The 26399-nt window shown below is 46.4% G+C and overlaps 1 protein-coding gene across 1 annotated transcript in view; it reads left to right on the top strand.

Moving 5' to 3' along the window:
• The first annotated feature begins 3934 nt into the window (after positions 1–3934).
• TSPAN18 (tetraspanin 18) overlaps positions 3935–26399 on the top strand; it is a 110708-nt gene continuing 88243 nt past the window's right edge. The window contains exons 1-2 of the mRNA XM_035327227.1: positions 3935–4015; positions 24071–24174. The gene's annotated coding sequence lies outside the window, so the exon portion shown is untranslated. The remainder of the gene's footprint in view (positions 4016–24070; positions 24175–26399) is intronic.

Below are 26399 nucleotides of genomic sequence, written 5' to 3'. Positions count from 1 at the left end.
TGTTCAAGAAATACAGAAAAAAAAAAAACCTGCAAATTTCAGAGGAAATAGGAAAGTTGAAAACTTTCACAAAGGATGTGCAGTTGGAGATCATGGCATTTTGGCATAAGCTCCATTTTAGGAAACTTTTTTTTTTTAAAAAAAAAAAAAAAAGGAAAAAAAATAACAGTGCAAAGCATATTTTCTATTTTGTTGTAATTAATTTGCTTCCTTCAGTTCGGTAATATACAGCTTTATCTGTTGTTAGCACTGGAAACGGGTATCATCTTAAATATGTTCATTTTTCTTTAAAAGCATGCCTTCAGTGATTAATATTAAAATTATTATAAAGAATTCTCTTAATTGAGATTTTTCTGGACAGGGTCCAGAGGCTTGTTCAATTGTTGCTTCTGGAGTTTTGGTTTCAGGCATCACTGCCAGTTCTTTTGTATGATCCTGCTACTTCGAAGTGACAAAGAAGGAGGGGGATGTGCAGAAAAGCAGTTAGCAAAATTATGTCTATCTATTTGTGTATCTCAATGTGCATTAAGTGTTGTTCACAGAGTGGATGATCTTCAGAAGAATGTGTTTTGTTGTTGTTTGTTTTTTTTTTGCCCTAGAAGCCTGCTCCATGTCTTGTGGTCTGTCAGTCACCAAGGGTTCGCAACATACGAGGGTCATATGTGAAATTGTGACAGGACATGCTTTTCCCTTCGGAAAAACGTACATGTGTGTTAACGTGAGCAAGTAAACATGCAACCGAAATTGGGAAAAATAAATCTGCAAATGAATATTCAAAACAGATCAATTCTTGATTGAAAAAAAAAAAAAAAAAAAAAAAAAAGCATGGCAAAGCTGCGTGAGGGCCTGCGATATTTCTTTCTCCAAAATGCTCGTTGTTGCTCGGGCGAAAACGATTGGGAAATGCAGATATTGACAAAGAAACCACGTCGTAAGCATTGTAGCTTCAGTTTTCCCAGCTGAGCCTGGTAATGCAAAACTGGGTTGAAAAATACTCTGGCAAGGTTTTAATTACACTTTTAATGATGAAGCTTGAACAAACCTCTCACTACCAGTACGTCAACTGTCCCCTCATGCTGTTTTCCCAGGCCTGATGGAGGGGCCCTGGGAAAGCAGTCTGGTAGCAGCTGATGGAGCGTACTGATGGGTGGAACGAGTGCTTGACATGTCAGAAAAACAAGATTTCTTCCTTCAGTGCCTTTACCTGGGAGCAGGTGATCAGCTCCGGACAGTCAGTTTGCCATCTTCACCTTGCTGGGGCTAAGGTCTTGTTTGCTTTGCGCTCTCAGAAGTGCCATTCAGCCTCACAGCAGAGTTAATAACACTGTGATTTCTACTGAGCACAGATTGCTCCTGGAATGTGCCGCAGTTATCTGGAAATAGACTGATACTCAGGTTCCAGCATGCAGATGCCAGAGAGTTTCCTTCTGCCCGTCTGCCGAGGCAATGAGCTGGGCTGCGTGTCGGTCCAGCTCTCGGAACTGCAGCCAAGCTGGATTGTGCTTGGATTACTTCTTTATACGCCTTAGTGCAAACTCAAAAAACATGAGCAGGGCTAGTGAAAATAATCGGAAAAGAAAAGGAGATGTCCGGAGGCAAAGGAAGCGGGAGGAAAGGTGGGGAGGAAGCAGAAGCGAAGCTGCGGAGTTGAGGAGTCAGGCGTGAAGCAAAGGCAGGAGAGTGGTTAGAAGCATTGGGTTAGCTGCATGGAGCTAAACTCAGTTCTTTCCAAATCTGTAGTTACACCAGTGAGGAACCTGCCCTGATTTGTTTATGGCTTCCCAACGTGGCAATTTCTGCTTCTGCAAACTTGTACCTATCAGAAAGGTACTGGGAGAGGCTCCAGATTACGGTACGTGGGATGTGATATTCACGGGGCAGCCCTTCAGCTCTTGGCATTGCTGAAACAGGAGAAAGTGGCTCCAGTGCTTTGGGCTAAGCCATGGAACTATTTCCTTCTCCTGATTTCATGTCAGGGATGTATTTAGCAGAAAACAAGTAAAACGTCCCTCTTGCAAGCTCATCTATAGTAAAACTGTTCTTATCCAAGGTTGTTGGTACTATGTGCTCAGTTTGTGGAGGATATACTATATCCCTCATACATAGTGATGAATGTAAACCCCAGCCTTAAGTGCAAAGCCCAGCTCAGCACCGGCTGGGACTCACAAAGCAGTTCCTTCATGGTAGTGAAAGCACTATAAGCTCGGGAAGCTTGTTTTCGGCGGCGGCCCCCTAAATTGCACATCGAGCATGTAAGAGGACTATTGTGTCTATGCAAGCTCGTGGAGGCTTGGGAAGCTGGGGTCACATATAGCTCTCTTCTGTTCATTTACGAAACAGTTTCATGGAATCAGGGTGGAAAACAGAAAACATGTATAAGTCTCAATACGTCGCCCTGTACATTTTTCCAGAATAGTTTCAGAACGGTGATGTCACTGGAGTTGGGGGGGCAGCTGTTGGAAAAATGCAAGGGTGGCCCCGAGGAGGGAGGGAAGTTTTCTATGGAACATGGAGATGTTTAAAACTGCAGTGTCTGGGGCATGAGCAAGCCAGCTCGGTTTCCTAGAAGCCCTCTGTATGAGATCCCACATTGTCACAGCTTATTCACCACATCTGTAGCAAAACTGTGGGGTCTTGGCATGGGCCGGGGGCAGCATGGGGCTGAGTGTGGGGTGCAGGCGCTGTGTCGGGGGGGTGCAGTGTGATAGGTCTGCTGAGCACAAATGTCACTGTGGCCTGAAAGAACCACAATCCGCTGCTCAAGGAGTATGACAAGCCAGCCTCCTGGAAAATAGCACTCCCAGTCCTTTGCAAAGGAATCAAATGAGGAACAAGGCTATTACCTCGTGTCAAACTGTGCCTAATAAAGAAATGGAAATCCCCTACTCAGCCACAAAGAGCAAGGAGAGGTAGGCTCACGCTGTGACACAAATAAATGAACAGTGAAACAGCAACGGAAAAACACGGGCCCAAGCATTATAAGAAAATATCAGACCTGAAAATGATTGCCTGTCTTAAGCAATAGACTGTAACAAAACATATGTTACAAATATGATCGGGTTGTGCAATCTAGTTTTGCTATTACAGAGAAATGGATTTGGGGCTGTAAGTGTTAGCTTCTGTGTGTTATCTCCCCATCTTTATATCACAAGAGGAAAAAAAAAAGAAAGCCAATGCCAATATTTGCACCTGGGGAGCCCTGTATCTGTTCATTACCAGATAGAAGAGGCATTAGCAGATACATGGAGATGCTGGCATGTCTTTTTTTCCCTTGCACAGCACTGCTTGGCATTCGTGTTGCCTCCTGTTCTTCCAACAAGCTGGAAGGATCCAGATCCGCATCCCCTTGTCTTGTAGGGCAGTGTGAAATGAACAGGGCTTCTTGGCTGCAGCAGGACGTGCTTGCGTGGGACAGCTCGCAGGGTCTGCGTTATCTGTTATCATACGTGAGTGCAACGTCCACTTTACTAACTCCTTGCTCCTGAGGTGTTACTGAGAGCAAGTGTTACTTCCGCACGCTTTTTCCTCCCTCAGTTTCCTTACTGCCAAGGTAGCTCTGTGAGCAGCAGGGCCCGTGAAGCATCGCTTCCCTGGGGCACAGCTGGGTTATCAGCGAATAACAGAACCAGGTACGTTGGAAAAGACCCTCGGCTCATCACATCCAATCCCCACACGCACTCAGGCTACAGGGGCCGGAGATGCCCCCTTCTAGACAGCCGCAGCATTTCTGCCGTGCAGCACCTCACCGAAGGCGCTCCGCGGGCTCACCCCCGGCTGTCCCCGGGCCACAAGCCCTGGGGCTGCAGTCCCCCGAAGGCTGCCGTCGCCCGTGGGCTGCCGACCCCCAGGGCTCACCGAGGGCTCCCCGGCGACCGGGGCCGGGCGCTGTCGGCGGCGGGGCCGGGCCGGGGGCGGAGCGGGGGGCACGGCCGGAGGCGGAGCCGCTCCGCTGGCGGCTCCGGCGCTCGGCGGCGGCCGGGCACGGGGCGAGCTCGGCAGCGGGAGCCGCCGGGAGGTAAGGGGTCGGGGCTGCCGTGGAGGGGCTGCGGGGCGCGGCACCGGGGCTCGGCCGAGCCCCCCAGCCGCTGCCCGCAGCCGTGTCCGGGTTTCTCGTCCCCGCTCCCGCAGCGGCGGTGCCGGGAGGGAGCGCTGCGTGCCCCGGGCGCGCCCCGCTGTAGGTCTGGGGTCGGGGTGCCGCCGCCGCCCCCGGGGCCGGGATGGAGCAGGATGGGGGGGAGAGTTACCCGCAATTCCCACTTGTGCCCAGCCCCGTGGGGCTTTGCTCACCCGCAGCCCTGCTTGCCCGGGTCGGTGCTGCCCGAGGACGGGGTTTGTAGGAGCCGGGTTTGTAGGAACCTAAACTTCTGCGGTTAGGTAGTACTCGCTCAGAGTAGGCAGCGTTTGCATTGCGTTTGGGTGGTTTTCTGTGAGGTCTCTTTGGTAAGCGTAATTTATTTTTCCCTAATGCCGCTCTTGGCTATTAGCGAGCTCTGCATGCTTGCTGCCTGTGTTTCTATAATAACAGCGAACGCGATTAATAGGCTCCGGGAGCGTATTTCATCGAATAGCCAGTGGCTACCAAAGCTGGTTGGACAGGAGCGTGCTGGAGATGGCTGCGCGCCTGCCTGGGCGTACTCAGGTCGTGAGCACGGGCTCGCCCTGCGTTTTTACCAGTGGGTAAAAGTGTGTGCCTTTATTCTAGAGTTGTCTTAGCGAGATGTGCTCAAGTGCCTCGTGGGCTCTGCCAGTGAAATGATCGTTGTGGTGCTTAGTGCTTTCGTAAGGGGCAGCAGTTGCTGGGTCTCAAAAGTGAGCAGGCTGAAAGCAAATGATAGGAACATCGCTGGAAGAAATAGGTGTGTGCTTTCTTTTTCATAATGGGGGGGGGTGGGGGGGGGATTTTTTTCAAATTTCAGCTGTGTAGGGTGGTGCATATGCATCTCTGTTGTCTGCTTTTTCTGAAGTGTTTGTGTAGTATGGTCAGATGATTCAAGCGGCTGACCCTCCCTGGAAGGCAGTTAATATTTCTGTATTTGTTGTGGCCGCAGCGCTGCTTTTGTTGGCGTTAGCTGAAGTACTGTGCAGTGCAGTTGCCATGAATTTAAGTGGAGGGGGATGAGGAGAGGGAAAAGAGGAGCTTTAACTTTTCTGAGATAGCCCAGACTTGCCAGCGAAATGGAGATACAATTTCTGACTGTCCCACACCTCCTGCAGAGCAGCGCTTCCCGCACATCGCTTAGCTGGGGGAGCCGTGCCCCAACCCAGGAGAGCTGCAGGTGAGCGGGTGGTTACCCCTCGAGGAGCAGAGGGAGAAAACAGCCCGCAAACCAGCTCAGTGCTGGGGCAGGACGGGGCCGAGCCCTGGGGTGAGCTGGGGGGCCCCAGCTGGGATCCCCCAGCCCTGGGGGTGATCCCAAGCGAGGGCTGGCTGTGTCGTGCCGTGGCAGCCCTGCGCAGCCGCTGCCCAGCCCTCTGCTTGCTGCGGGTGAGCCAAACCCGCTCGGGGGCTGCATTGGCTCGTAAGGCAAGTATGCAATGTTTCCTTTGTAACTCGTGGGGAAATCCCTTTATTTTCTCTGGGGCGTAAGGATACGGCATGTTGGGAAGAGCATCGGGCTTGCGTTTCCAGGCTCGCCTAAAAAGTTAGAGTGTAGCCCAGCAACTTCACGTCCCCCCAGTGGAAGCCGAGGGAGGCAGAGCGGTGTTTCCTTCTGTTTTTTTCTCCCTGCAAGAGGAGAGGGATCGGGGCGCTTGCGTCCTCTCCTCAGCTGATGGCAACGAATGACTCTATCCTGGCGTGATCTCATTTTTGGCTGCTGTAACGTGTATTATACTTCTCAGGGTGGGGCTGGGCAAAAGGGAAACGGGAATGGTTGTGTGCATATGAAAATGCTGAGCTATCCTCAATTCTTTTGCCAAGTTGTCTGTGTGTTGTTTAATTCAAATAATTTCATACATGCAGCCTTGCAGGTCTGTTTGAAAAGGCAGAAACAGTATCCGTAACCAGGAATAGCCCTGTGGTTCAGAAAAACACAGCTAACATCTGCTACCGTGACTTTGGTTTGTTCCTCTCCTGGCATCAGCAGGGTGACAGGTCAGTTGGCCAGGTCCGATGTCCTGCGCCAGACCCCGGGTGGCTGGTGGTGACCCCCAGAATTGTAACCCCAGCTCCTGCTCAGTGGGACAGGGGAAAGGCTTCAGGCCACCTGGCTGTCCAGGGCTGGTCCCCGATAGCAGGCGGTGGCTGGTCGGTGTGGGTCTCTGCGGGCTGGGTCCGTCGCCTGCGCTCACCGCTTTTGGTGTGACGGAGCTGGTTGGGGTGTTGGTGCTCCGTGCGCTGGGCCTGCGCTGCTGTAGGGGCAGCATTTTCTCTCCTAGCACCTTTTATCTTCCCTTAATCTATCCCAGGTTGAATACTGTAGGCAGTTGAAGCAGAGCCATTTCATGCTTTGATGTGTGTTTATTGGCTCTAGCTTTTCATTCTCTTGCCTTTTTTTGCCTTTTTTTTTTTTTAATTAAATTAGTTCTCTCTTTCCCACCCCACCTCCCCAAACAAAAAGAACTAGAGCAGAGGAGGCAAAAAGTGAATTAAATAACTTTTTTTTTTTTTTTTTTTTTTTTTTTTGTGAATGGGTTTTCTTGCCTCCCCCCTGCCTTCCTTGCTGCCTTCTGTAAGATCCCTTCATAATTAAAATATTATGACTATCCTTATGGTAGCCCTTCACTAGTGGCAAGGATCCTAATTTGACGTCAATGCAAAAATACTAGTTTCTGGCATAAGGGCAGATGACATTTCATCAGCTAGTGCATGCCCATTTTTTTTTTAAACCACAGTGCTAAGACCATATGGGCAGATAATGAGTTTAAGCTGATAAACAGCTTACAGATTTGCCCAAATAAAGGACTTTCTTCCTAGAAGACACGTTTTCCTTTAAAATAAATAATGCAGTTCCTGTGTTTTTATTTAATTATCTCTAGTCCTGTCTGTTCTCACCAGGCTGCAGGAAAACAGACACAACTGCCCTGGAAACAGAAGCTACTGGATTTATGGGGCCGTGGGTCTTAGCTCAGGAAGGACTTGAAATGAGAAGCTCAGATGCTACAAAATTGAGGCTTTAAGTATCTAAATAAACAGATGGTGGTCCAAGTTGTATTCGGAGAGTGTTGTGAGGTAGTGCATAGTTCTTGACATCTTGAGGATGAGTCATTGCATGAGGTGGTTGTAGGTCCAAGGTCTGTCTGGGAGCTATAATTAAATGAGATGAATATCTATACTTCTTGCTAATCCTCTGAGGCTGCTGAAGCAGCCCTCGTTTGGGGGTTTTGTTGCAAGATAAAGCCTACTTTTGCTTTTTTAAGAGTCTCTCTGGCAAAAGTTTGTGTTGATCCTCCCCCCAAACTTAACCTTAAGCTCTCATCAGTAAATTCAGAGAGAAAGATTTTGATTTTTTTTTTTCCTAAAAAAAAAAAAAATCAAAATAGTACAGTGAGGGCTGGGAAGCTGAGGTCTCTAGTTGTGACTTTAAAACAGTAGCTCAAAAACAAGTAATGCATTTGCATGGGAGGGCACAGCCCATGTATCTCTACCCCAAAATGCGTAGAAGTGAGCTATTTAGTATCTGAAATTGCTTATTCCCTTCTAAGCTATTTCTTAAGTTCTCCCTTTTTAAAAAAACTTGGAAACGGTTGCTAATCTTAATTCTAAATAGTAAAGGAAGGAAGAAGCAGGTTGTACAGAAAAATTAGTCCAAACAATGGTATTGTTACTCATCATGCTTACTCCCTCTAAAGCTTCCTTGAATATTTTGTGATGTCCATTCTCTCCTCTCCCAACACCTCTCAGCACTGGGAAGATCTCTGGAATTTAATCGTGTTTCATATGAGGGTATGTTCTGGATGTCCAGACTTGTGCTTTCCGATGGTTACTTTCGGTCCTACCACTGCTTGGGCTTTGCCGTTCAGCATCCCTTGTGTCTGTTCCTTCCCTACACCAACTTTTCTTGCTTTCTCATCACCGTGGAGTCCTGAGTTTCCAAAATGGTGAATGACCGACCCTATCCCTTAGTTTCTGGCAGAGGATTCAATGGCAGAGGATTCAATTGGATTCATTGCCTCTCGAATACTTGATGGGGCTTTTTTTTTTTTTTTTTTTTTGGCCTCCACCTCTCGCCTTGGACCTAATTTACCACTTCTCCATTGGTAAAGATCTGCTGATGTAGTACAAGGTGCTGAGACTGAAAGTGGCCACAGGAAGGCATCGTGTTAATCTTGTTTTTGTTAGCCACGCCAGCCGCTAAAACAGTTTGTCAGCGTGTTTTTATTTATTTATTTATTTTTGCACAGATAAGGCTTAAAGAAACAAATGATTTAAAGATGTTTTACTCTTACAAATTGACCCCAGATGGGATTTTGCTTCTGCACCTCCGCTACCTTCTTCTGCTTATGTGGATGCTTCGTGTTTGCTGGACTGAGACCAGACTTACAATGTGCGGGGGATGTTACATGACAATTGATGGCATTCCTGTGGTATATTTTTTTCCCTCATCAGCTTCAGTTAAAAAATAAAAATAAAAAAAAATGTAGCTGTCCTCAGAGAAGACAGAAGTGGTATTTTGACCACCACAGGTTTTTAATACGGGTTCTATTTCTGCATGGGATCTCTTGTATCTGTGTAGTCCCTCCAAGAGGGATTCCTACAATTAGAACATCCCTAGAGGCTCTTACCATATTTGTGTCATTTGTTTGTTTTTCTCCATCAGGATGTTTGCTTTGATAAGTATTTACTCCGTAAACTTGGTCTAAAATGGAAGCATGCAGCTACTTGATAAATAAATTGAAAGGTCACTGTGGAAATATCTGTTCTTGAGCCCAAATGAATTTCAGCTTTCTTAGACCAGTGTGTCACTTGAGGAAGAAATGGAAGATGCTTTGGATGAGATGCAACTTCTGTTCGTGTACTTGGTATTACTGGCCTTTATGGTCATTAAACAGGGGCGGCGTGATCTCGTGAGTCAGGGCATAGGTACCAGTTTCCTCTGCTCAGCTGTTGACTGAGCGTTTAGTTAGTTAAGCTCTGTTCCTGCCCTTCTCTCTCTCTCATTTAGCTGGCATACAGCTGTGTCAGGACTTCCTGAGGGTATCCGTGTGGTGCCTGATGTGGTCTGGGGTTTGTCCAGGTTAGTCTTGGGGAAGCGGTGGGAGAAGCATCGTGTTGATCCCGGGGAAGTGGAACCGAACCAAGCTGCTAATGTGAAAAGTCGCGTAGAATAGCAGAGATAATAATAGCTCTTATATCCTCTCAAACTTCTCACTTGAGTCATAAACAGCTTTAAATGAATTTTATGCCATTCCAGATGTCTGGAAAGCCAGCAGAACAGCTGAGCGGGTTGGGGCGTGGGACCATATGGCGACTTGTTCTCTGTGGTTCAGTGGCACAGCCCCACAGGGGCTCAGGAGCGGTGGCCGCTCGGGTTGTGTGTGTTGTGCGTTATTCCCGTGCTGAGCCTTTCCCCAGCTCTGTGCTTCTCAGAAGGCTCAGCAATGAAATTGTAACGCTAGCAGCTTTTTTTCGTGGCCTGATGCCCAGTTTGAAGAAGGGTGATTTTGGTCATGTTGCTAGACGTACGTATTTATGGCCCCATTTTATCTGTTGAATTTAATCTGTTCGGGTATTTTTAACATTATTGTGGAAACAGTTACTATATTTATTCTTTATGAAAAGCTCAATGTAAGGCGGTCCATGAGGAGGGAGTTCAGAGTAATAAAGATTGCACCAAATGATGGTGTCTATGCTTCTTTGGGGGAAAAAAAGAAATGGACTAAATGAGCTGACTGGCAGCTTGCCTGTTCGTGAGACATGGCCCTCACAGGGCACTGAACTGGAACGCAGTATGCTGGGAAAGCAGCGATAGGATTTGTTCTTGGCTCGCTTGATGGCACATCTCGTTTTTTTGGGGGAGTAAAGAGAACCAGATCTTCTTGTGCACGGAGCTGTTACGCCTGGCCTGGGCTGGTTTCTCAGACCTGCTGAGAACCTGTTTCTCATGGAAGTCTCTGGGACCTGCCGGTACCTTTCAGCCAAACCTGTCAAAGCCCACTGCCGGGGTAAATGGGAGAGCAGTATGGGAACTCAGATGGCGTCTACGACAGACATGCATTAGAAATCATGGAGAATGAAGGACTGAATGTCCCAAAAAGTCCTTAAGAGGGCTGGGTTGGGATGTGATGTATTTTTGAACCGCTGGGTTCTCGTTCCTATTAATGTCAGGGGGGATCCTCAGAGCCGCCTGAGACAAGGCACTTATCTTGTGTAGATCAACAAAGCTTTTGCTTCCTATGGGAATATGGCTGAAGCATAGACATGTGACAGGCATCTTCTGGAGCTGCACCACTCTGTTTTCCAGAACGAGATGCAGGAAATGCTGGGAGTTACTTCTGCAAACGCTCAGGGCGTGAGGCTGGAAGGACCGATAGATCTTTGACCTCTGTTTTCCTTCAGCAGCCTGAGACCCAGCTTGCTGATGTGATGCGTGACTGGATCGGCAGGCCTGGAAAAAGACCTTCCAAACAGATAAGGATTTGAGCTCAGCATGGTGCTTTGCCAGGTTACCAAAAGCTAAACAAAAACAAAACCTCTTCTTTTACATGTTTGATGGGTCACGTCAGTCATTAGCAAGTCTGATGAGATTAAGAAGGGACAGGCTTCCCAAAGGTGGATGGATGAAGGTTGCTATTTTTTCTTTTTTCCTCTCGCTGTGCTGAAAGGAACAGAAGGTTTCGTGCTTTGCATTTTGTGTGTTCATATTTTGATACTGCGCTGGGGAAGGCTTGGCAGGAGAAGAATCAGTTGAGTTTACAAACATTAATTTTCTTTGTTAATGCCACTACAGGTATTTCCAAGCCTCAGTTTGTAGTGGATTTCTCTCAATATTTCTGCAGGGAGAAGCTCTGAAGCATTGCAGTAGCCTCAGGGAGCAGAGGGCATTGGGCAGCGAGTGGGACTCTCACTCTAAGTCCTCTCAATGATTTTGGTGCTCAGAACTGGGGAGTACAAATACCAGCACCAGCAGCATCAGCCTGCTGTGTAGATAAAGCCTCTTCCTATGTGGGCAACTTGCTTTGCTTTTCTGAGCATCTGTTTGGCCAGCTGTGAAAATGGAGCTGGTTGCCTCAGCATGTGGGTGTAATGGATGTTCCTGTTAGCTGATCTTGGCGATGTGCGTTGGAGCTGAGAAGCCTCATGGCTTGCAGTTTGAAAGCGTGGAGGTTTAAAGTGGTGTCAGCCACAAGCTTGCGTCCTTAGGAAAGAGAAGTACCAGCTTGTCGTCCCTCTGGAGCAACAGGAGCCAAGGGTTTGTGGGCTGGAAGAAGAATTTTCCTAGGATGGAGGACATGAGAGAGAAGGATGCCTCATTCTAGCCTTTTAAACAAAGTCTGAATGGTTTTACTTGGAGCTCTGTGAAGCATCTCTCTGGGGCTGGATTTCGCCCTTACACCACATGGTGATGCAGTTGCGTTTCCTTTTGTTGTTTTTCCCATCCCGTCCCGTCCCCCCCTCCACCTCCCACCCCAGCTTGCTTTTTATGATCAAAGCTCCATTCTTTAAAGATATGCCAATGCCATGTAACAGCGCGCAGAAAATCCCCTATGGGGAACAGTTCTGATTACACATTGAGGAATTCTTTAATTCTCTTCAGACTCCTTACTATTAGGAACATCTTGTTGACAAAAGGTGTGCTTTTTTTCCTTGCTGTTGCTGCCTCTTCCTTGGCTCTCTTCCTCCCCAGACGATATGCTCATTCCTTTTGCTCTCCCGTTGTCTTGTCTTATATCAACTTGGGTCCTTGGTTCTTGCATTCAGCTCGTTCTTTTATCTTCTACAGCACTCAATGAATGCTTAAAAATAATAAATATTAATAATAGGGTTCTTTGAACTGGCAGGTTCTTTAATGCTTAAGCTCACCTTTTCCTGCTGCTTATCCCCTATTAAAAGTTGCTATAATCTGCAGGCTGTAACCGTAATAACTTCTGCCACAGTGGCTGGGTCTGTGACAAACGTAGGATTATAGCTCCAGGTGGGGAAGTGGCAGTGGGAGCAGATAGCCTCAAAGGCACAAAGATGTTTTTTCAGTTGAAATATTCTTAGCAATAAAGGAAGAGAAGCCAAAAAACTTAGATAAATAGTTCTGTTCCCACACTAAATAGTCCTTCTTACATAGGTTTCCGCAGAGTGTCAGTGACCTATATAGGATAATCCGGTATTGCACATAAAATCCTGCGTTTAGAAGAGGAAAAGCGTTCTTTCTGGAGAATTTATTTTAAGAAGGCTGTACTTTTGGAGATGCTTTCAAGTGAGCTCAGAGGAAGCATCTCAAAACAGCAAGACAAACTGTGTCATTACTGTGTGTGTTTTCTTTTAATTCCCTCTCAATCAGGTTAACCTCTCCCTAGAGCTACAGAGGAGAAAGCTGCTGCCTGCCCCCATGCATACAGTTGTCCACGCAACGTACAGGCCAGGCTCCAAAGCTTTCACCACGTGTACGTACACACACACAGACACTTTTGGACATCAACAGCATTTTTACTGTCTCAGATCACACAGGCGGGGGAACAAGTAAAGTAAACAGGAATGAAGTGTGTGAGGCTTTCCCACCACACCTCCTTTCCTCTCTTAAACAATACAGCTATAAGAAGAGAGAATCCTGAAGCATCAGGGCAAACTTCAGGAAGCCTTATTTGTTTCCTGGCGTGGTGTTGGAGTGCCCCTGCTTAGGGAAGGTGAGCTGTGCCGAGGCAGAACCTCTGTTGGGTGGGTTGCTTCCCAGCTGATGTCTTCAGCAGAAACCACATGAGTTACTTCTTAAGGCTAGGGCTGGCTGGGAGTTTTTCAAGGAGACGATTTGCATGCAGAAAATGCTGATTTATTGAAACCAATACTGCTCTGTGGGAAAGGGTTGGTCTCTGCTCAGTTCTCCTTAGGTGAATTTCTTGGGTTTGGAATAGAATTTCTTAGTCAAAACACAGATGCTGGCTAGGAGTCAAGTGGTTTTGGTTTTTCACCTATGCTGTCACAGATCCAAAACAGGGTCCTGAAAGCAGGTTTCTTACATGCCATGTATGTATGTCCTAACCACAGGACTGGTGTTCTGGTGCACACAGGTTTTTGCACGATGAATTCCAAGGTGGTTTCCATAGTGTAATACAAATGGGAGATAAAAAAATACTTAAAATCTCAAAAAAAAAAAAAAAAAAAAAAAAAGTGCTGGGGTGAGAAAATAGATTGCTGTCTACGTGTCCTTGTGTTTCTCTGTGGCCTTGCTGTCTTTCTTCCCTGGTTCTGCAGGTTTGTGGCTCCTCTGGATGTTATTTTTTCAGGGTGGAGTGAAAAATCTCTGGAGACCTTAAACAGTAATCAGCACATCAGTCAGGAGAGAAGAGCGACTGTCCCTAAAGCACTTCTGGTATATTTTGGCAGGGTCAAGGCTATACAAGTGAGAGTCTGGTTGTAGGATGAAAATGCTCCGAAACCCCTGTCCTCTCCAAGGAGTGCTGTTAGAAAATGACCTTAAGCAGCCAAGGAAAATAGAGCTGAACACAGCTGATATGTTTGTGCCTGGGCCATTGTTGTTGGGCAGGGTATGAAAAAATAATGCTTAGGGCAGGAGAGGAGCTTCTTGGAACAGGATGAAACACTCTCCTGCTGGTTTGATTGCAGTGAGCTCAGCAAAGGAGGGGTAGCACGTGGTTTCAGCAAGAGGCCTCTTTCTTCCAGTTTCTTCCCTCCTCCCATTTTATGGAGAGGGGAGAAAAGTGGTCCTCTCTTCGTACGTTCTTAATTCTCCTCAAAGCGGAAAGAAAGCCGTGTTGAGGTCTCCAGGAAGCTAGGTGTGTGCTTAGCCGGGGCATTTGATCTCTGTGGTTGTTGTCTGCAAAAGGCTCTGGATGTGGTTGTTGAGGGCAGCTCAGGCACCTGAACGTCGCTATGATGCTTGGCTGCAGCTTCTTGGGGCTTCCTCTGTGGTAAAAGGTGAAATTGCAGAACTGAGGTGGTCACTCCAGCTCTGAGTGTATGGGAATCCCACTCTGCCTTTTTTTTTTCTTTTTCCTTTTTTCTTTCTCCCTTCTTTCATAAAAGAAAAGCTGGGGGTAAGCTGGTGGTTTGAGCTCCAGCATTGCATAGGCAAAGAAGAAACACTCCCTTTTAGAGGCAAAATGTTCCAGGCTGTTGCTGTGTAATTGAGGTTTAAATAGTGGCTGTTTCCGGAAACCAAATGCATCCTCACGTGGTCTCTGCTAACCTGTTTAAAGAAGACTTTTGTTCATGTTGTGGTAGATGAAGAGTCTGAGCTTGCCTCCTTGATTTACCTCCTCCTTCTCCTTTGAGTTGAAGTAGGAGGCGCAGGGTGTGTTTATACCACACAGCATCACGGGGCAGCAGAAGGCCCAAGCAGGCGACACCCAGAACCGGGATGTCCATACAGCTCTGCTGGCTTCAGCAGGTAGGTCTGGAACCCACACGTTGGCTCTGGGACCCCTGTAATGTCAGAGCAGTCCTGGGTGCGAGATGAACTCCAGCCTGTGTGTGATGATGCAGAGGCGCAGGCCCCAGATGCAGAACGTTTAAGAGAACAAACAAAAAACCTCTAAGCCTTGCTCTTGTGGTTTTGGTGATAGACGGGCAATACTTCTCAAGTATTAGGTGACAATTACCTCTTAATATTTTTTCACATAAATTTAATCTAAGAAAGGAAAATATTTTTCTTAAATTAATCAAGTCTGAGACTTCTGTCTTTGCCTGAAACAGCAGCAGATCTCTGCCTCTTCTTCTGATTGCAATCATTGGAAAAAACCTCTAAAGAAGCCTTTAAGAAGCTGATTGTTAAGGTTCCCTAGGTCCCCAGGAGGATGACGATAAGCTGCTGTTTTTCTTCAGAGGCTTAGACTGTGCTGTTAATGATCACTGGCATTGGGGATGATGTGAGACCTTTTCAAAGATTAGACCACTTACCCACTAAAGTCAGTTTGCATCTTCTAATCAGTGGATGACCAGGCTTCTTTGCACCCACTGCATGTCTGTATTCTGCACATTAGTCAAGTATACAGTATACTTAAATTAATGAGAAAAGCAAGCTATTGATCTAAGACTTCACACTTTTTTTTTTTTTTTTTTTTTCTTCTTCTTCTTAATCAGGGATGAAGAACTGGAAAAAAAATCAGGTTAGTGAGAAAATAGTTTCATTAAGTTGAGAATTTAGACGCGTGTCTCAAAGACGTATGCTGGAGCTGGGTTGCAAATTTGTCCTGTTGAACTAAGGACAGATTGCACTAGGACAGCCCTGGGGAGGGCTAGCCAAAATACAGACCAGGGCTGCGTGCCCAAACTGTTCAGTGGGACTGCCTTGCAAAATCCTTCCTGTGGCTGGATCTGTACTGCAGGCCTCAGTGGTGCAGTCTAGGGCTGGTTGTTTAAGGCTGAAGCAGCCCCAAAGAAGCCATGTAGTGGATCTGTTCCTGTTAGCATCCTATAAAATTGTACCTGTGGACTGTCTTTTAATGTGAAGCTGCAACCTTCACTGTGATCTTTGATTCTTTATAAAGTGCAACGATATGGAGTAGGACCAAAGCTTGATTTTTAAACAGAATGTTATTAAATGTAAGAATGCCTCAGTTCGGCGGTCTTGCAGCTTCGTGACTCTGCATGGACAAGACTTATCACTTCCTCCACCTTTCCTGTTCTGCTCTCCCAGATCCCTCATCACTCTGATTTGTGATGAAGTAAGGCAAGGGTTTGTCCAGGTACTCTATTGCTTAGCAAGGAGGTGGTGAACCAGATGCTGTTGTTGAAACTCATGATAAGGCAATTTTCTCACCCTTCCAAGAGCTGTAAATGTATTTGAAAGAAGATTCACATTGCTAGTAGCATGCGTTATTGTGTGTATATTCCCGGAAATTAATCAGAAATAGACTGGTAGATAAAGAATTGATGCAGCATTCCCGAGTGAGCAGCTTGGGCAGGCACCTGAGCTATTCATGTGCTCGCCCACCAGCGTTGCTCAGAATCCTCCTGGCAGATGTAGCCTCTCTGTTTTGTTTCAAAGTGGTTTTCTACCACTTACTGAGTTCTGTGCAGTCCACAGCATCTCAGTATCTCCCAGTTGCAAATGGGCTCTATCTCTGTGGCACCTTTTCGAGGCAGAGTCCTCTTTCATCGGTAAAATGGGCAGTGGTAATGTCAAATCGAAATGACGTGCCAAGGGTGTCGCAGGAAACTTGTGACAGACGAGAGAATTAAAAGCCTTGTTTAGAAAGAGTCACAATCACTTTCTTCCTTAATAACACCTACCCAAATTCTTCTCCTATGAAAGACATTTCACGCTTGAAAAATGGGAAGGGAGTATTTCCTGTCTTACTGGAAGAGTTTTCCCAGCTAAATAAATAGCTTTCTCCTCTGCTCTCTTGGCTGCATGTCCCATACAGCTCAGTGTTCTGCTGCTGCTCTTCTCTTGCCCGTGTTAATTGTGCATTCACTAAATTTGGATAGAATGCCCTTTTCTCTGTAAATGAGTCTTTGGGGGGGGTGTGTGTTTCTCACAGGAAAAACAAAGAATTTCTGAAGTTTTGGGAGAATTGAGGGGAGAATCTTATCTCAGCCAAAACAGTGCACATTCTGTGGTTTGGGGATACGCATCAGAGCATGGGAGACTGGGGGTCATGGCCCTGGGATCCAAACCTCATTTTTTCCACATCTAAGCACTGCCTCTCTTGCCTTCTGACTGCAAACTTTTGACCCGTTAACTTTCTTGGAAGTGTGCACAGGTTCACAACAAGCGTTCTCCTTTGAGCAGACCGACGTTTTCAGAATGTTTCCCCAAAAAATGTTTACAGGGAGGATCTAATTAGGCCTAATAGTCCTTAACATGTTAGCAGCTCCTCAAGTCCTACCATTTACTGGCATCTCAGGAGTGCTGTGGTCCCGAAGCATTTTCCTGTTTTCACTGCAGAAATCCTAATCAAAGGCAAGAGGTAGTGAGATGGCTTCTTTCTTCACCGCGAGGCGATCCTGGGTGCTTCCATGAGAAAGCAACGTGCTTTGGAGCTGTTAAAAAGGCATAGGCTGTAGAAACTTCCTAGGCGTAGACCTGGAGTTGCTGGGCATTAATGCCAGTTGTGCAGTTCAACATCACAGCTTTGTTCCTGAAATTGTAATAATATTAAAAAAAAATAATCTTTGATCCTGATGAGGAGCTCCAGTCCCTGAGCTTGTATCGAATCTGGGTCAAAGTTTTAATTTGATGCTGAGTACCCTTGGCGGCAGCTGAAATTAGCGGGCGCTGTGTGTGCTCAGCCCTTGGAAAGTAAAACCGTGTGTGTACGTTGTGTACAGAAGCAGAGATCTCGGGGAGCGTTGCAGTGCCTCAGATGTTGCCCCTGTAATAGTTTCTTAATGAAACCCCAGACAGTTTACATGGCTTCTCTTGAACTTCAGGACTCTGCTTTTCTTGAGCGCGTTTGAGGCTTCTAGCCTGGCAACTCCTGGGAGCTTTCTATTAAGGTATTAAGGGGCAGAAAACCAGTTGGTTGCCTCAAGCTGAGGAGGAAATGCTAGACTTGAAGGATTATCTCAGCGCAATGAATTTTAAAGACTTTTTGCTACACACGTGTGGAAAGCTATCAAAATGCTAATGGTTCTGCAGGCTTTTTTTAACTATTTCAGTATAAAGAGCAGTTGGGGTGGTAGTGGGGAAGAATGATGCTGTTTAACTGCAAAAGGATAGTCCAGCCAGAAATTAAGTGTTAAGTAACTTTTCATCTGTGTTAGCCAGAACTTCTCTGGTGATAAGGAAGAATGATGCTCCTGGCATCAGGATGGACCAGTTCGGGATCAGGCTGCATGACTCCTGCAGCCCCTTCCCGGGCTGAGGGAGCAGGCTGGAGGCTTGGTAAATGGCAGTACAGACACATTTTTGGGATACACACCTTGCCCATGGCTCTGGGGATGCATCTGTCGTGCAAGAGGTGTGCACAGCTCTGCTGTCAGCACAACCCATCCATCTGAGTCCTGGGACCAAGTGGGTCATCCTGGCTGCAAATCCAGCAGTGGAGGCACGTCCTCCGTGTGCTTACTCTGCTTTTTCACCACCAAGACTGATTCTCCTGGCTTTCTTCCCTCACTGTCTTCACCAAGGGCAGACTCAGGCTCCAGGTTTACAGCTGAGAGGACTGTGTGTGTTTGTTTCGTGGCAGCTGTGACCTGGGCAGCAACGCTTGTCTCGGGGGGCCACGCAGATCCTGGATTTGCACCAGCTCTGTGCTGCTGAGCCTGCCCAGAGCAGCTGGGCTGGGTAAGTCTGCCCAGAAGGCCGGCGGGCATCCTCCTCTTGGGGTATTAGCTGTATCTGGGAGGAACTTCTGTTCCATTTGTTTAGGCTTTTGGCTGAGGTTTTGAAATGTCGGGAATATCTCATTCAACTCTGCAGAGATTCTGTTAATGTTATGCTTTGGAGCCAGGTAAACACTTGGATAACTGGCGATATAAATAACTGAAATTATGAGTGTTATTAAACCCATGAGATTCTGTCATTGCTTTAGCTGTCTCTGAAATATCTTAGAGCAATGGGTCTGCCTGTGCTTATCTTTTTAATCAGGCCTAAGCAGGCAATTTCAGCCCCCAAGAGAGCCTGAATCACTAGCTGCAGGGATATCTTTGCCATTAAGATTGTGACTTTTAGGTTTCAGTGAACTTTCAGCGTATTTTTATTTTTTTTTATTTTGTTTTTAAGGCATATTTGCTTTTAAATACTAGCTCTCTGCCAGCTTGTTTCATATCTTCAAAGCATCGGTGTTTTCCATATTGCGGCTATAATCCAGAAGAGTATGACTGCCAGCACATACCACCTGGGGGCAGGAGCAAAGGCAGGCAGTAGGGGAAGGATTGCTGCAAGGATCTGCCTTGGGGCTTGAGCCAGGAGCACGCCAGATGAAGCAAAGGCAAGGCAGATGGACTGGATAGCAGTAGGAGACTGGAGTAGGCTTCTTCTTTCTCTTTCAACAGGGGTGTCATGAGGTATTGCTTCACTTGGGGCATCTCGAGCTAGATTGGGCAGGACACTGGGGAAATCAGCTTTAGAGACAACTCTTTTGACTTGGATTGTTCTCAGCGATACAAAGACACGGCTGGTGCATAGTGAGCAAGGAATGGGGCGTTTGTGAAATCCAGTCTGTGTGTTGACCATTATTTCCTGTGTGGCTTTTAACAAATTGCTTATTTTGAGTATATGTGTTTGGGAGAGGGAATAGATTTATTATTATTATTATTTTCATTTAAAAATCTTTGTGCTTTGTGTTTTACCCAGCATGGACAGTTACAAGCTACGTACCTAAAGTCTGTTTTCAGTGGACTGATCTCTGCCTGATTCTTACGTTTCTCAGTGAGTGGCTTTGGGTATAGCAAACAATACCTTTCAATAAGAAATTATTCCCCCTGAAATGTTTCTAATCACTGGAAAAATCTCATTATGTTTTTCAATTTAGAGCTACAAATTCCTCGTACAAAGTATATTTTGATTAATGTTGAAAATTTAAGACTGCATGCATAAGGAGATGGTTTTTATTGTGTCTGTGGTTGTTTTGCAGACAGAAGTAAGTGTGCAGTGACTTGCTTTTCTTGTCTGGAATTTCTCTAAGTACCTTCCAGTTTCCATTTAGTTTTGTGTGTGTGAAGAGAATGGAGCCTGAGCTGCATTCTCCCACCCACCACAACCCCGTCTTCCATGCTAATGGATGACAGTATTGGCAGTGGGAAAAGTAGGACTTAGAGGAATGTATGTACATGATGCATCGGCCTCACTTCTATGATTAAGTATGCAGTTAATCTCCGCAGATTAAATAGTAAACACAAATGCTAACCAAAATCCTTTGCCATTTCTGAAGAAATCTGCTGTTTGGAGCTGGGCTTTTGGATGAGCCTGAGAGGCAGGATCCTGGGCTGGCTGAAGAGGGAGGGGGACAGGCAGTCATGGTCTGTGGAGGCTGTCTTGGAAGGGAACAGTGTTTCTTGGAAGGTTACTGTCTTTGATGAAAAGCAGTGCAGGTGTTCATTTTATTTACAGTTGCCTTGGGAGAGTAAATCTTGTGTAAAACAGAATGGGAATGTCTGGCTTCTGCCTTTTTTTTTTTCTTCTTTTTTTTAACTTGCCCGCATAATTGAAAAGCCCCACTTCTCTTTGCCGTTGACTGAATGCAGAAAGAAAGGGTGCTGAGGTGCTGATTGCCAGAAACCACAGTCCTGTACCAGCCTGCAGCTGTTGGCCTCACTTGCACATACTGGTCTGTTTCTGAGGTGAGAAGGCTCACAGGAGATCCAGCCCATGACAGTAAGCAGAGAAAACTTTCCCATTTTCTCAGGCTGGGCAGATCAGTGTCCCAGACCAAATCTCTCCTTAGAGGAACACTGGGTACTATTTATATGGGAGCTATTCTTCCCTGAGAGATTTTGGGATTTATTGCAACAGGAATTATTTCCAGCAAGAATCTTCATATTTCCAGACTCTGACTGAAGAATACCCAGGACGTGCACCAGCATGGTGGATAGGATACCTCCTGGGAAAGGGAAAGTCTTTGGTTCGAATTTTGGCTTGAAGTTAGGCAAAAAGGGGATCTGAACCAGTTTGCAGCATTCCAAAAGCCAGACGCTCAGTCAAATTACCAGCTGTTGGATGAGCTGTGGTTGTTGTCCATGTGTGGTCTTAGCCCATGGCAACTGCAAGGTAATGCAATTTAGCAGAACTCTATCATTGCTAAATTAAATTACCTGACATCAGCTTCAGGGGATGAGCGTGCACATGGAGAGCTACCACAGCTCAGTTGGAGTACAGCCTACTGCTACTCCACTCTGCCACGGCTTTACCGGGGCCTTACTTGGGTGGCCCGGTGACCAAGCAATAGGTAATAGCCAGCTGCAAGGAGAAGGAAAGTCTAGTTGTGCCTCCAGTTAATGGATATTGCCCGTGAATCTCAGTATTTTGAGGGGTTGCAGTCTGCTGAGTTTGGGGTCGACGGAAGTAGTGGTTTCCAGCAATTACCTTATCTGGTTAAAAAAATAAAAATAATAGTTTGCCTTTCCAGCAGATGTTGACTCCTCTGCTGGTAGGGAGGGCCCATTGCCTGTAAGAGGTACTGGTGCCAAACACATCTTGTTCTCCTGGGAATGTGTTTCTCTGAAGGTCCCTTTCATCTCCAGTGAATTCTTGTGTTTCAAATACAGGAAACATCATTGTTGTGGTTTTCACCCCCTCCCCACCCCCCCCAAACAACTGTGAGAACTTTCTTTTGGTCCTGTTTGATAATAGACCAAGCAGCAGTCTGTCCTAATCTTCAGTTCCTTTATCTCTAGGAATACCAGAACGTGCTGAGTGATGTGGTCTTGCCCATGGACAGCTCAGCAAGCCTTGGCAGCCTGGAGCCATGCACAATTTGTCTGCTCTAAAGGGGTTTTGGAAGGGAATTGGAGTAAAATGGTGTTGGAGGAGGCCTGGGATGGCACATTGGCTCTCCTGTGTTTGCAGGAGGAAGAGCTAGCTGCTAGTGAAAGCTTCTGTAGCAAGCCTGTGTTTGCGTTACCTGAGGAGACCAGGAGCTGCCTCTCCTTCGATGGGCAGCAGGAGGACCATGGCTCTGCTTGACCCTGTCCCCATGGATCGGTGGCTGAGCAGCATCCAGCAAGATGGGGCTCAGGGCTGGCACCAGGAGTGGGGAGCCAGGGCTTGCTCTGAGGAAATGTTCAGCCCTCTGCCTCCAGAGCTCATCTTGGGAGGGCGAGCAGAGCAGTGGCGGGCAGTGCTTTCTGCACTCCTGGCACTTACGGTCTGAGCTGTTCAGTGTTGATGATGAACACCAGCAGCACCACAGCAGCATTATTACAGATGCTTCTGTGTCCTTGTGATTTGGCTACGTGTGCTGCTTTCTTCCAAGCCAGGGCTGAGTTCTCCAATTATTGGCTGCTAGAAGCTTGTTGTAAGCCCTATTGTTCCCATTGTCTCCCAGAAATCATTTCCATTTGGCCCATTGTTTTCCCCAGCTCCCATCTTTCTCCTTTACTGGGATTCTCTGGAAACCACAGTCAGGATGTATTCCTTAAACATACATGAGCTTTAGCATCTGTTGTTTGTGACACAGATCATTGCACATGGCAGAATACATGTGCAAATTCATGCACAGCCAGCTCTCACTGCACAATGAAGATTTGGTTAAATGGGAATTAGGATTAATACTGGATTTAAGTTTCTCGTAGTTGGCTGGTAATAACCTAATCTCCTCAAAGGCTGCAGGCAGGCTGGCAGCATTCAGCTCAAGGCTGTTGTTGTTTGCAAAACCCAAAAGAAATTGAAATTTGATACTAAGAGAGTTTAGCCAGAGCCTTTTGAAATAGTACATGCTTTTCCTATACCTGTCTCAAATGCAGCCTTTTAATTTCTTTAATATATGACATTCACCTACGCTTGTAGGTCTGATGAGTGTTTGACAGTAATATTTTTTCATTCCCTTTTGTAAGAGCTTAGAGCTTCTGATTGGTTTTAGAAATGTATAAATTGTGTTCTGAAAACGGATCTACCGAAGTCTCTGTATAGGCAGAGTGAGATATGTCTGTGTAGGGCAGCCAACGCTCCCTAGTTCGACGTGTTAGCCTACCCTCACCTACCTATGAGGGTGCTGAACGTCCTTCAGGTAAGGAGGCCCAAGAGGCTGCAGAACTGTGGAGCTTTCGGTGTGATGTGGTCAGTTCAGTCCAGTCTGGTTTGATTGCTGCTGTGGTACAGATGACCCGTGAGAAATGAGTTGGTGAGTCCGTGCAGGTCATAAAATGAATCACTGCATTTGACAGTAAGGTACATGATTGGAAAACATGTTCTCAGGTGAATTCTTGCTTCTGTTTACTGTGGTTGCATTGCAATTTTCTGTGTACCCAGTCTCGACTGAAAATCAGATGTTTAGTCATCTAGGTAATCAACCTTTAATTGTAGTTACTAGTTAAGGGAGAGTTTTTTGCAGGCCTAGCCCTGCATTCTCAAGCAGGATGGAGGGGTAAGGTTTCTCTACATATCTGCTTTTGATTGCCTACTTCCAGCCTTCTCTTGGATGGTCGTTTTGACTGGTTCTGCCTAAACATCAAGAGCAAAGTGTTCTTCCATCTGCATCGCGTAGCCTGGAAATGTGATGTTTTTACTCTCTCTGCTTTTCCTCTGTTTTAAACCAACTGTCTGTTCTGTGGTCGTGTCCCCTTTGCAGAGGGTATCAAAGATCTCTGTAGTATGATGATGTATGGCATCGTCAATCAAGGCATCTGTCTGGGCTATTGAGGCTGGAGGGAGAAGAGACATATTGACTAGATGTAAGTGGAAAGCTCATCCTGACACTGCCGATACAACTCAATATCTTTGTTGTCAAAATGAAAATGATTATCTGAGACGTGATGATGAGGTGCCTTTATCAAGACCTGAATCCACTATCAGTTTGTGTTTTTTTTCCTCAAGTCTACTAATTCAGCCCCCACCCTGATGGATTTGATTTTTTTTCTGCTGCTTCTTGTTGGTCCTCCTTGCTAAGGTTGCATTTCCTCTCGTTGCTACCTTACTCAGAACCTGCTATGAAAAAATCCTCTTAAAACAGATAATCTTTAAAACATCAAACATAAAGCAGGACAATTCTTCTGAGGTTTCTTAAGTTTGCTCTATCACTGCGTTGTCGTTGGATGTGATGTTGAGAAATGCACTGAAGTTTTTCCGTCCCAAGGGTTAGAGACCATGTGATGACTTGATTAAGATTTGAAAGACACCGACTTAATTTATTGTTGCTAATACCTCTGTCCCCATTGTTTTCAAAGAATATGAAAGTGTCAGAAACATGAGTCAATTGGAATTCAGATCTATGCAGTGGCTTACAAATCCCCTAAAGCACAAATTTGTTGAAGGCAGGTTAATGGGAAAGTGCTGTTTCAGTTTTTCTGGTTTGAGAGACCATAAGCCATCCTAATCTTTTGTCTTTCAGCTCTATTTCTTTTTCTTATCTTCCACAGAGATTAATGGGAAGAAAAAGTGGATAAAGAGGGAACCTGGAGGAGTCCAGCACCCATCAGTGAAGGTTAGGAGAGAGCTGCGTGAACTGTCCCAGCACAAGAAGGTTTGTTCTGGCAAATTAAAAGCATCCAACTTTCACTGTCTCTAGAAGACCATATCCCTCTCCAAGAAGGCAAGCAACTTGGTTTTAGTCATGTCATATTTCAGGGAAGTGCGCACAGTTCATGTCTTGTGAGCATCTTAAAACTGTTGCTTTGTTCAGTATTATGAGCAGTTGGAGGGTTTGCTCTATGGCTTTTCTGTGTGTGTTTGTGTGTGTAGACTGCTTATGCTTAGAACAATGCTGTGTAATGAGACAGAGCCACTCAGGGAGAGCCCTGGGGCGAGTGAAGCTCAGTGATTTCTAAACCTGTAAAAACTCCAAGAGCATGCGTTAATGCAGTTCTAGCCTCTAATGAGCAGATAGGGAGCCATTAAACCCCTCTGATCAGGGCTAGGGATGAGGGGGAACATTTGAAACTTCAGCTTGCATCAGTTGTATAAATAACTTGGAGAGGAACAAGTCTGGTGATAAAAACAAAAACAAAAAAAACCCTCTTACATCAGTGGATGTTTCTGCCCTGAAATGTGAGAGACTTCAGCCAGCATGAGGCCTTGAGCCCTCTTGGTCCTGACATGTGCATTAGCCAGCGGTTTGTCCTGCCACTTAGGCTGAGCACTTCTTGAAGTCAAGGAATTTATGATGACTGGTTTGGCTGAAGCTCTTTGTGTTACGAAAAAGAAATTGTGCCGTGTCTGTTCTTTAATAGCTGATAGAGATGGATGGGTGCGAGTACGCTGCTATCTTGCTGATGGCACCTTTGAGAGCCCAGAATGATGGGTGGTATGTTTTACAACTGCTCAGTTGCAATTCCTTGTTCTTTCTCCAGTTGAGTCAGCTCTGTACTCAGCAGTGAGACCAAGAGGTCTGATAGAGACCCTTCACCAGCACTTGAAGCTGCACGTCAAAGCTAACTCTGCTCAGGGCAGATCTAACTGATGGGGTTGTGCTTTTCAAAGCATTTGCAGTCTTGCCTGTGTTAGGCCAGCCAACGTCACCACAGCTAGCACAGCTCCGTCAACAGTTTTCATTTGTGATTTCCCAACTGTGACCAGGAACGCACAGCCTCTGTGCTCTGGCATGCCCGGCCATCTCCGTGTCTCAGTGCAGATGAATGTGGTGGGATGATCTGTAAACATAGCTGGGTGTTCTGATGGCGAACGTATGCAAGCTGCTTGCACGGTGTGACTCGTTTATTTCCCCCCTCCCCGTGCTCCCTGAAAGCCCAGCTGCCGCTTTATCACTCCCGATAAGCGGGTGTGTGATCCGAGGCAGAGCCATCAGCCAGAGCTGAAGGTAGGCAGGAGTCCCCTGCGCATAGTTTGGGGGCAGCTTGGTTTCTTTTCTGATAAGCCTGTGCCTCTTGCGGCAGTACAGTGCACGCTCCTCTTAAACCGTAATCATAATCCTCTTTGCAGCAGGCGCTGCTATCCCCACAGGAAGCATTAGCAATATCATGAAGTGCGGAGACTTCATTGTTTTCCCCTAATCTGCGAAGGGAGCTGAGACAAGACAGAGGAAACTTTAACCTATTCCGTGCCTCAGTGGTAAATAATTAGTTTTTCGGTGGGTGGGAGAATGGGGGAAGCCTCTTACTTAAGATAAAGTAAGTGCAAGGCTCACAGGCTTATCTTGCTCTGTGGAATTCAGGAAAGGACATGTCCTTGAATTCGCCTGTCTGGCATGCCCTGTTTTTATGTTTGGGAGAAATTAGTCTATTAGAGCTGCCCTAAGTGATTGCTGGGTGTAAGGCACCTCTTGCCAGGAAATGATAGCTGCGCTTTTGTTTGAGGACCTTGAACAAAAGGCTTTGGATGCGTAATAATGTGCAAATTTGGGTGGGTGGGAAACAGAGAAGGTTAATAGGGCAGACTAACAGAGGAGGAGCTGAGCTTGGGAGAGGAGGAGAGAAACACTGAGGACATGGCAGCAGACAGAGGGACGTAAAACAGGAAAAGCAGACCCCTTTTGTCATGCTAAAGTTAATTTAGTCACCAGCGGAAATTTTGGGGTAAGTGCAAGCTGTGCCTGCTGCAATAGCTGTGTTTCCAGCCATGGCAGTGTGAGAGGCCACAGTGGCTGTTAAATCCGGGGGTGCTGTGTGCGGGTCTGTGTGCTGTGTGAGCACTGTTCAGAGCCACGTCTGTCCCCAGGGACAGCTTGCTGTGACGGCGCTTGTGGATGGGAATTCACTTGGGGTCTGTGCGTTGTCTCCACAAAACTTCTCT

This window comes from Oxyura jamaicensis, chromosome 5, assembly GCF_011077185.1.
Source record: "Oxyura jamaicensis isolate SHBP4307 breed ruddy duck chromosome 5, BPBGC_Ojam_1.0, whole genome shotgun sequence".
NCBI classification, from domain to species: Eukaryota; Metazoa; Chordata; class Aves; order Anseriformes; family Anatidae; genus Oxyura; species Oxyura jamaicensis.
The sequence above is the reverse complement of the archived record's forward strand: the minus strand, read 5'-3'. Positions and strand labels throughout refer to the sequence as shown.